This window comes from Suricata suricatta, chromosome 5, assembly GCF_006229205.1.
Source record: "Suricata suricatta isolate VVHF042 chromosome 5, meerkat_22Aug2017_6uvM2_HiC, whole genome shotgun sequence".
NCBI classification, from domain to species: Eukaryota; Metazoa; Chordata; class Mammalia; order Carnivora; family Herpestidae; genus Suricata; species Suricata suricatta.
The window spans coordinates 20,304,655-20,315,833 of NC_043704.1; positions in this window are offsets into that span (position 1 = coordinate 20,304,655).

An 11,179-nucleotide genomic window follows, 5' to 3' on the forward strand; every position below is an offset into this window, starting at 1 on the left:
CCTTTCCTTTCCTTCTTTTCTTTACTTTTTTCCCCCCTGACATTGGTTATGCTGAGAGGTCAACTACTTTACACCAACATTTTTCTTTGGACCCTGATGCCTATTTAATAAATTTTTAATTTATTTTCTTCCTTTTCATTACTAACTCTCCAACATAGTCTACACTCACCTTCACTTTTCCATTATCTGTTTTGTTTGTAAACTTTGAAAGGAAATTTTAGCCTCCTGATTTTGTTTTTGGGAAGGTCATAAACAGTGATCTGTTTCCAGTGAAAATCAATGACTGTTTAAATTATCACCCTCTGGGGTTATTCAGCTGCATGTGATTCTGTTTAGAATCCCTTCTTTGAAAAATCTCTTCCTTTTCTTTGAGTTCCCCAAGAATTAGACTTTAGTTTTCTCTTCTTTTTGATACACTAATTTCTCCAATTTCATCTGCTCAGAGTTTATACTATAACCTTGATGATGAAAAGCATCAAGTCTACACTTGTGCTCTGAGGTTTTAACTTGTGTTCCACCTCCATATTTCCAAACATCTAGAACCACTGCTACCTTCTCATTCTTCAGTAGGTAAGCTCAACTGTCATGCCTCTTTGGGGCTTTACTACTTTCCAGCCAATAAAGATCTCTCCCTTTTCTATGTTTCTTTTAAACTGTCCCATTCAGATTAGCATCTATCTTAAACTATGTGAAAACCACCATTATCTATAGCTTATATATACTCAGAGGACAGTACTTAGATTGATATTTCTTGTGTTAAACGTAAGTACTTGATAATTACTGCTTCTATTTTTTTTTTTACAAAAGTTAGTGTGGCAGGTCAAACACAAAACATAGGTAAACATCAGAATCAACATAGTTTTACATCTAGAGTGGTGTAATAGGAGTTTGCGGTGTCAAGCTAAGTTTATTTAATAATATTAAAAGGCATAATTAGAATGAGTTTTAAGTGTATTAAATATTGAGAATTATAGAAAACAAACATACTAAACAAATATGTTTCCTCTTTTTAAAAATTATTTGACACTAGAATTTAATGTCATATGTTTCTACATAACTCTGGTTAGTAAATGAATAGGATTTTTTTTTTCTGGAACATTAAAATGGGATATTTAGCAAACATTTTCTGACTCACAATTTGGAGACTGCAATTAATTCTCAATATAATTACTTTAATTAAAATCCACTACAATCTGGTTTGTGTAGCTAATTGAAAAAATCCATGGGTGGCAAGTTTTATGTTGAAAAATTATTTTGTTTTTTTGTGGTATTGAGCAAAGCTTCAACTTTCATGTTTTTGATTAGAAAAGATCCAAACTCAATCTCAAATAAGTGTAGATTTAGTGAAATAAAAATTACAAGACAACCTCCTTAATACAAATCCACACAAAAGGAAACAATTTTTCATTTATTTGAACGAAAGGACTATTTCTCTTATTTATAACTTGTATACCTATGCCAATGTCAGAAAGTACATAGACTTGCTTATGTATTGTCTGGTTGAAAAATGACTAAGATTCTATTCTGGACAAGGTCATTTGGAAGGCTTCTGGGCGGTGGTCAAATGATAAATATGATACTATTTGGGGCTATATGATAGAATACTGAAAGCTCAATTTGAATTCTTTTTAGCAGCTGAGTCACTGCAAGGTTTTGCAAGTGACTTTTATTTTTGCTCCTCAGTTTTCTCTATCACAATTCAAAGGGGAAATTTTGATCAGAAAATATCATAAGTTGTTTAAGAACGAGAAAAAGTTGAAGTCAGATAAAGGGGAAAATAAAAATACTAATAAAGTCTTGTAGGAATTTTGCAAGCCAAGAGACGAAGTCCAAAGGTGGGTAAATTAACAATGTTGACAGACAATATCAGTATTTTATGGGAGTCTATCCAAAAGAAATGTGTCTCCAAGATGGCCTATTTCTTCTTCAGGTGCCAGTTTATTTGATATGTTGCTGTTGTGCTTTCATTTATTTACTCCTTTATTCTATCAAACAGATGTATATTAAATACCATCTCTGGGATAGAGTGCTGGGGATTGGTGCCCCCAGTAAAGTGTGTGCTAATGTGACAGAACTTGACCTTGATACATTCTTCTCTTTCATCCTCAACCAGGCCTTATTTCAAGATGGGAACCATTTTCAGGAATCACAAGATGCAGGTTAATATTTTAGGGATGGTGGAGTCCACGGAATTTGCAGTACTGGGAAAATGTGCTTCTGGCTTTTGAACCCAGCATCCTATTTCTTTGGTTGTCTTTATGCTGCTGGAAACAACGAAGAATTCAAGACTAAGAGACAGAACTTGGAGAGTCTAAAACTTATTTTAAATCATTTGGGCTCCCTTGGAGAAGGATGGCCAGTGGGAGTTCCACTTATGTCCAGTGAGGAGGTTCTGCTGCCAAGATGATGCTTAATGATTTTGTGATTTATGTTTAGATGGTAGTTGAGATTTAGAAGATGGGAGACTCAAAAGAAAATAGACATAACCCTGGTTTAGTATTTTCCCCTTCTTTCTTGAATCACCTGTGTCTGTCCCTTTCAACTCATGGGATAGTCTTGAAATAACTGCAGAAAGAATGGGTTTATAGATAGGTCCATTCTTCTCAAGAAGAGATTTTTTTTAATTCCAATTGTACTTTCCTCTGTATCTGGTCTGCTTTCTCTCTCTCTCCCTCTTTTTTGTTGTTACACTCTCTGTACCTTCAAAGATCTATTCCTGTCCTTTATAAAAAATTTAAAAACGTTAGAGCTTCGTAAATAAGCACAAAAGTGAACAATAGCACGGTTTTTCCTTTTATAGTTAGGTTTATGAGAATATAGAAGAAAATGACTTGGTTGGAAATAGATTGATTCCATGAAGCTAGGACAGGCAGGACAGAAGAAAAGAGACTTTCTATGGCATTTTCATATGACACATGAAGTCCAAGTTATTTCCATTGTGATTTGGCATATCTGAAGGATATTTTATATGTAGGGAGGACACTGACTGCCATATCACTGGTAACCTCCTGGGTTGGGTCCCTTCTTCTCTAGGTATCTCTGACCCAGTGTAAGTTACAATCAGAGGGGAATTTCCTTATTTGAGGTCTTGTCACTTCAGTGACTTTCTAAGTAGAAATGAGAGAACCCAGAAAAATTTTGAAAAAAGTTTTAGTTCTTCCTGACAATTACATGTTTTTTTCCCCTCTGTATGTCACTTGGACTTGAAGAACTCTTATTACCTTAGGAACAAATATGGGACAGTTCTCTGGAAAAGTGAACTTGATTTTGGGTCAGCAATAGGGGAATATTCCCTTTTTTCTCCAGTGGCTTCACAATAAAATGTATGTTCAGTATAACTGAGGAGAAAGGCTACAAATATTGCTTTTTAGTCATGTGTGAATGTTTGTATAAGTACAGTGAAGATAAAATTGAGTAGTTGATATAAATCAACACACTCTTTAGTTTTCTTAATACTTAAAAAAAGTGTATACTACGGATAGATATCTAGAAATTTACTTCAAATTTCCACAGGCTGTCTTACGTAGAAACAGATACCATCATATTCCTTTTCTAAAAAGTGAAAAAGGGAAGTGATAATAAATGTTTCATGCATCATTGATTATAGGACTCAACAAGATTGTGTGTAGAGGGTAGATGTGTAGGTGTGAATGAGACAGAGAGGGAGAAAGGGAGAGAGAGAATGAGAGAGAGAGAGAGAGAGAGAGAGAGAGAGAGAGAGAGAGAGAGAGAGAGAGAGAGGCAAAGATAGAAGAGAAAATAAACGTGTTTGATTGGTGGGATTGGGATATTTGATATAGCAATTTAAAAAATTCTACAGCTATATTTAATTTCCTTTAACACATGAATAAGCTCTAGTCCCAAAGTTTTAATTCAATTTATTATTTAGACTTGATTTTTGTGTTTTCCTTCATCTAGCTGTGAAGATGATCACTCTGTTGCTAAAAGGATTCAGTAAAATTAAGATAATGATTTGAAATACTATTAGATCAATGAATTCTACCAGAATCATCCTCTGAAAGGTTTTAAAGCAGTCTAAGTCAAATCTATTCAAATATTTTGCCAAAAGATAATGAAAAAACAGACTGGTTAAAGGGACAGCACCAAGATAGATACATTTAAAAGTTGAACCATTCTCTTAATATTGAAATATTTATTAATATGCTTATTTGCATATAGGAAAAGCAATTTTCCAGAGTAATTCTTTTTCTAAGTTTTAGAGAATTTTTAAAGTTTATTTATTTATTTTGAGAGAGAGAAAGAACACAGTGGGGAAGGGGCAGAGAGAGGGAGAGAGAGAGACTTCCAAGCAGGCTTTGCACTGCCAGTGCAGAGCCCAATGTGGGTCTTGAACTCACAAACCATGAGTGCATGACCTGATCTGAAGTCAGACACCACCGACTGAGTCACCCAGGTGCTCATGCTTTTCTAATTTTTAAAGTGTTAGCTGTTAGGGCATGAAGCTGACCTCATTTCTGATGCTAATAGATATGTGACATGTTAAACTCAGATATCGCTTTTCTTATTTTCTAGTTTAACTCTTGAACTAAAAGCTTGTTTCATACTGATGGCTGATGCCAGCATGCTCCTATGCCTTGCATGGATTTTGAGGTTTTGTAATGTTTTCCAATGTAATTTAGTATAAATAGTAAGTTTATGTGTGACTCCCTTGATGTTTGGGATTAATATGTAGCACAATCTTTGGTCCATAGTAGATACTCAGTAAATGTTTGTGGAAAAAATGAAATTTTTGACTATTCTAGATGGATTGGCTAGCTTTAATTTGCTCCCTAAAAGTAGACTGCTTTCCTAAACTTATATGTATTTTGTAACTTTCTGCTGTAAGTCATAACCAAACCCAGGCCTCTTAAGTATAGATGTACCTGAACCAATCTATCACTAATTCTACAAAAATGATTGACAAATTGCCCAAAGATTATTACTCTGAATAAGTATATCACATATTGGTTGGTATTCAAATTAAATAGTAATCGACAAATAAAAATTAAACTTAACAAAGTATGCCAAATTAAAGTGAAAACAAAATGTCTAACCTTGCTACACATGACTGTTGCTGAATTGAGAATCAAGATAAGCTACTGTGTTCTGTCCATGTACTTGCCAAGGTCAGGTTCAATTAACAGCCAACACCATGGAGCAGTGCACCCAGAGTGCTGATTAGAAGGACATACTGACTACCTACCCCATAAAACACTTGTAGGCAGTAAGAACTGCAGACACATGTTAGTGAAGAAACTATTAACTTATACAGGAGCAAATGAACTCCTGAATTTCCCTCTATATCTCTACAGAGGTGATATTTGTGATGTATAAAGCCCTAATATCCATAAATACCCAAATAGCTCCAATAGACTATTTATTTATTTAAATTTTATTTAAATCCAAGTTGGTTAACATATAGTGTAATAATGGTTTCAGGAGTAGAATTTAGTGATTCATCACTTACATACAACACCCAATGTTCATCCCAACAAGTGTCCTCCTTAATGCCTGTTGCCCATTTAGCCCATCCCCCCACCCAACATCCCTCCAGCAACCCTCAGTTGGTTTTATAGACCATTTAAATCTTATACTTTCTAGATTATGAAAATGAACAACTTTCCCTGGAACATTATCTACTCTTTCAGGGAAGATAAATAATCAAATATCTTAAAGTGCAGTATCATACCTCCCTTAATTGATGAGCCTGCGCCTTGTCTACTACAGACTGCTCTGAGTCTTCTTATAGAATACAGAATTCAAGGAGATTATAAATATCACTCATTCACTCATTCTTTAAATCATTCACCAAATACTGGGAGCCTCAATAGGTTTGTATTGGGGGTAGAGAAGTAAAAAAAACAACAACACCTCAAAAAACCCAAACTGGAAAACAAACAAGCCAAAATAAAAAACAAATAAAATCAGAAGTAACTGGTCTTCGTAGGATGAACATGAAAGAGTTCTTATACATAAAGATATTGTTATGAAGGAAAAGCTTAATACACTGTTATCAGACATAAAAGTTGGACAGAACAAATAAGGAACACAGAAGTACACAGCATGCTGGTGTGTGTGTGTGTGTGTGTGTATGTGTGTATATGTGTGTCTGTGTGTGTTTCCCAGCTATTTCATGCACCTACAATGTCCCCTTCAGGAGAATGTCATTGACCACTGTCCCACTCCGGCGGCACTTAGGAGCCCATGGCTGCACTCTTCTCACCTTCTGTGCCCTTGTTTGTAGATCTTCAGTTGTCTTTACCGTGTGATTAGAAATGACCTCTTTGGGGCACCTAGCTGGTTCAGTCAGTGGAATGTGTGGCTCTTGATCTCAGGGTTGTAAGTTAGAACCCCACATTCGCTATAGAGATTACTTAAAAATACAATCTTAAAAAAAAGAAATGACCTCTTCAGTGATAGATATTGTTCATCTTTTAATCAGTAACAATTGAATTGAATAAGTATGTTAATTGATTTGCTGAAGGTTGAATTTTTTAGAGGAGGCATGATACACAGGAAAAGCTTTACTTTTGGGGGGACAAGTAACTGCTACTCTTGGGCTGCCAGTAAGAAGTTTGTGGGGGGAGCTGGAAAGGATGTGACATGTCCTTGGGTGGCTGCTTTGGACATGGAGTTATGGCAGCAACTCTTGGTACCCTGCATCTTTTCCTCTCAGCCCACCTCTGATTTCAGCCCAGCTTTGAGTGACATACCCTTGGAGTTCAGACTCATCAACTGGCAGCTGGGAACTGACTCAGAGAAGTACAGACTCGGGTGGCAGGGATATCAGTCCTTGGGAGCAATCCTTAACCAAGACTCAAACCAAGACACCAGCAGAAGTAGCAGAAGTCACTAAGCACTAAGTGGCCAGTGCTTTTCTGCTCCAGATTTCCACATAATACCCAACACAACTTCTCTGCAAGCAGGCACACGCTTCTGCATTTATAATTAAATCCAGCCAAGGACAACTTGACTGATACTTTTTGTTTTAGAACATCTGTCTTCTAATTGCTATGTAAGATTCATGTCATTCTAGTGTTTGTCTTATTGGGTATTAGGGAACCCTGGATAGGAAACATGCACAAACCCAGGTGATAGCTCAATGGACAAGCTCACCCAGTCCTACTTGGAAACCTTTATAATGGCCAATGACAGATCCTATGAGTTGCAAGGTTTTAAGAATCCTCAGGAAGAAAAATGTAAGAGCTTAGTGTTACTAAAATCTTTAGCCTTCTGGAGTTATGCTGTCCTTTCAAATACAAATTCAATAACTGAGCCCCTTCTGCACAAAGGCGCTAAATGATGCAGTCTGTCTAATCCCTTGTCTCTTATTTCCCTGGGTAGGGGAGTAGAGGAGAATGGGTACAAGATGCTCTCAGCTCATATATTCTCCTATTTGCTGTTCTTGTCTCTCTTTTATTCACTCTGGATCTGTCATCCTGCTGTACTTGTCTCCTGCCCACATGAGTTCATTCCAAGGCACAGTCACCTGTCTTCTGTTCCTTCTTTGTAGCACCAGCTCAGACCTGCTACAGAGAACTTGACATGAAGGCTTGGTGAAAATGGCAAGGAATTACAGCACAAATCAGTAAACAACCTAAATTTAAATAAGTAAGTAGCCTTATTGCAAGTTCATCAGCCATTTCTGCTCTAGGTGACCTTCACCACATCCTACTTACTTCTGGGCCACTGGCCTGCTGCCATTTTTGTGGATCTGCTCCCTTACTCTAGGGTCTCTTTCCCCCTTGTGTTCACCTTTCATCCATTTCAAAGAAAACGTTTTCAAAATGGACATTATAACTGAATGTAGAATTTACTGGTAATTCGTTCAATGGAAGAATTTACTTTCTTTTTTTCAACCTCCTTATTTCAGTCTGCCCCAGACTTTGTCTTTTGAAGTCCCAATACATCCTCTCAAACAAAATGCCAGTTTGCAATATATATTTAGCAATCCAAGAATTGTTAGAAACTTTGAAAATCACAGCTTTTCTTTAACTGTTTAAATATCAAATTCTTAGGTGGTTTCAAGGTTGAAACATTACTCATAGCTCTGTGACCAGGGGCTTTTGTTAAAGGAAGCAGGACAGGAGTAGACTTTGTTACCCTCCCTCAGAACAGAAAATCCAAGGGTCAGAATTTACGTTATCTGCCCCTCTTCATGGCCAAATCCAGCTCCAACTGCCTAATATGGATTGTGGTCCCATTGACAGCCCTACACTATAGCTCTGGGGGATGACTCAGGTTTACATCATGGAAAAGGACCAGAAGTAAGAGAGATAGAAAAGAAATTCTTATAACTTCTACCAAAATATATGTCTTTGAATGGGCTTGGGATGCTACATTGACTGCTTCCTAGTGCTGCATCATGAAGCCAATATTGTTTTTCCAAAATTCAGCAGGCCAGACTCTAGTTTCTAAAAATGGGTGAGGTGGGGAAAGCAGAGAGCTGATGGTGTTAACTTAATGGTGTTACTCATTTCTTCATGTTCTTTTTCTGAGTGCTTTTCCAGTGACACTCTCTTTCTCCCTCCTTTCTAGGACTCCAGTGACACACAAATTAGATATTTTGCTATAGTTCCACAAGTCCCTGAGGTGTCTCCCGCTTCTCTACCCCTGCCCTCAGTTCTTCTCTTCTCTGTTTTCAGACTAGAAAATTTCCATTGTTCTGTCTTCAAGTTCATTGATTCTTCACTCTATCCTCTCCATTCTGCTCTTGAGACCATTCGTTATTATTATTATTATTTTTTGTATTATATTTTTCAATTCTAAAATTTCCATTCGATTCTTCTTTATATTTTCTGTCTTTGCAGGAACTTTCTACTTTCATTTTTATTTATTTCAGTCATGTTTATAATTGTTTGTTGGAGCATGTTTGTTGGATTGCTGCTTTAAAATCATTGTCAGATATTTAATTAATTAATTAATTATTTTAGAGAGATAGAGAGTGTGAGTGAGACAGAGGGGCAGAAGGAGAGATAGAAAATCACAAGTAGGCTTCACGCTTAGCATGGAGCCCAACGTGGGGCTTCATCTCATGACTCTGGGATCATGACCTGATCCAAAATCAAGTCAGATGCGCAACACACCCACACACCCCCATTGTCAGATATTTCTAACTCTGTGTCATCTGGGTGTTTGTGTTTGTTGACTATGTTTTCTCATTCACACTGAGATTTTCCTGCTTCCTGATAGGATGAGTGATTTTTGATGAAATTTAGATGTCTGGATCTTATTTAAATCCTCTGTCATAGCAGTCCTCCCCTGAATCAGATCTGGTAAGTGAAAGGGGGCACCGCCTCATGACTGCCAGGAGGAGTGGAAATCCATGTTTCTCATTGACAACTGGAGAAAAGGTAATCCTCATTACTGCTGGGTGTGGGTATGGGTGGAAAGTCAGGCTTTTTGCTAGGTCTCTTCTGATACTACTCTGGCTTGGCGCTGGGGGGTGGGGGAGGTGGAGTATGGTACCTTGTTACTGCTCCTAACATGGCCTCCACCAACACCATGGGGATGAGAAGGTCCTTCTTACACTAGGCAGTGATTAAAGTTTTGATTTTCTTCTAGGCCACCTCTGACACTGCCCAGTGGGTTGAGGGAGGAGCAGGGATGGAAATCTAACCTCCCCACTGACACTAAAGGGATGGGGTTGGTTGGTGGATGGTCATGGCATAGTGAAGAGCCCTGTCGTCTTATCTAAAAAGGAGTCCGGGATACCTGAAGCAAAGAGAACCCCAAACCCCAAGCCCCAAAACCTAGAGAACTTACCACTGTGTCTTTCCATGGTTCTCAAAATCTCTAGCCAGACTTGTTTGTTCTCTCTATCTTTCAGGATCTTCTTACATTGGTTTCATGTATAGTATTTCAGTTTGTTTGTTATTTATGCTCTAGTTAGCATAAGGAATAGAGAAAAATACTCCAGCTCCATTTTTCCAGAAGTAGAAATATCTCTGATGTCAAGATAGAGTCACTTTGAGATTGTGCACAACACTACCCGATCCAGACAACCTTTGAGGTTTTAGAGGCTCAGTGGGCTCTCCTGAGACTCTCACTTTTGGTTATCTGCTTTGGTCTTACTGCTGAACCACTCAGAGCAATATCTGACTGTGTAAGAGGCATGCCACCTCCTGCCCAGCCACTACCATGTTCCAAACCCATTACCCGACTCCACCCTGATATCCTTATGTATGTATCTTCTCATGCGTTTCTACTAGGTCCTTCCCAGTGTCTAGTCTGTGTCTGCATCTGTTGAAACACTGAATAAAAATTCTCTGTAGTCTGGAGAATGAGTTCCAAAAGGGACAAAAATAGTCTCAATTATGCTTTAATTTGATATGCTCTAATATTTGTTCAAGTCAAATTTAAATTTATCTTTTAGTGATTTTGTTTTTAAATGGGCTTATTTGAATTGTCCAAAACAACTGTTTTCTCCAGAGAAAAAGTTTCTTTCTATTTGTAAGAACAATGTTGTATGTGTGCTATATTGCTGAATAGTAGAGAAAAGCTAAATAATATTAGAAATTATAGTGTAAAAAAATCTGCGCTTAAATACTGTCTCTGCATGGTTAGAGAGTTACTTGCATAATTATTTTTAATTCCAAGTGCCTCCATATTTACCATCTGTTCTTTTCCTGGCATTGAGAGTCATGAAAGGCAAGACAGAAAGTACATGAAATAAAATGGTTACTAATGAAGAAAGTGTGTTTAACCTTAGAACCCTAATATCAAACCCTAATAACAACTAAACTAATATTATGGCTTCATGAATTTCTCTCAAAAATAATTTCCTGCCTCTAAAATGTCTTGGACAAGCTACTTGCTACCAGCCATAGTCTCAAGGGATGTGTACTGACTGGAAATTTTGAGCTTCTATAAAAGTGTTTATTAAGTTTTGAATAATTGTGTTAAATACTAACAATAAGCAATCATCATTTTCATGTTTGTTGAGCAATCGCTCCTCATTGAACCACAAACTTGGGATACAGAATTCAGAATAAAGGGCAAAGTACAAGAAGTTCTTTGCATGGATGGTGCATTCATAGATACTGAAAAACAAATAGACCAACCAGTCAACCAAACAAACCCCAACTAAAAACAAATTGAACATGAAAATAGCATTAGAACAAGTTTAAAATACCTGGGGGGGGGGGAATAAATCATAACAACAGTGTGCAATAAACAC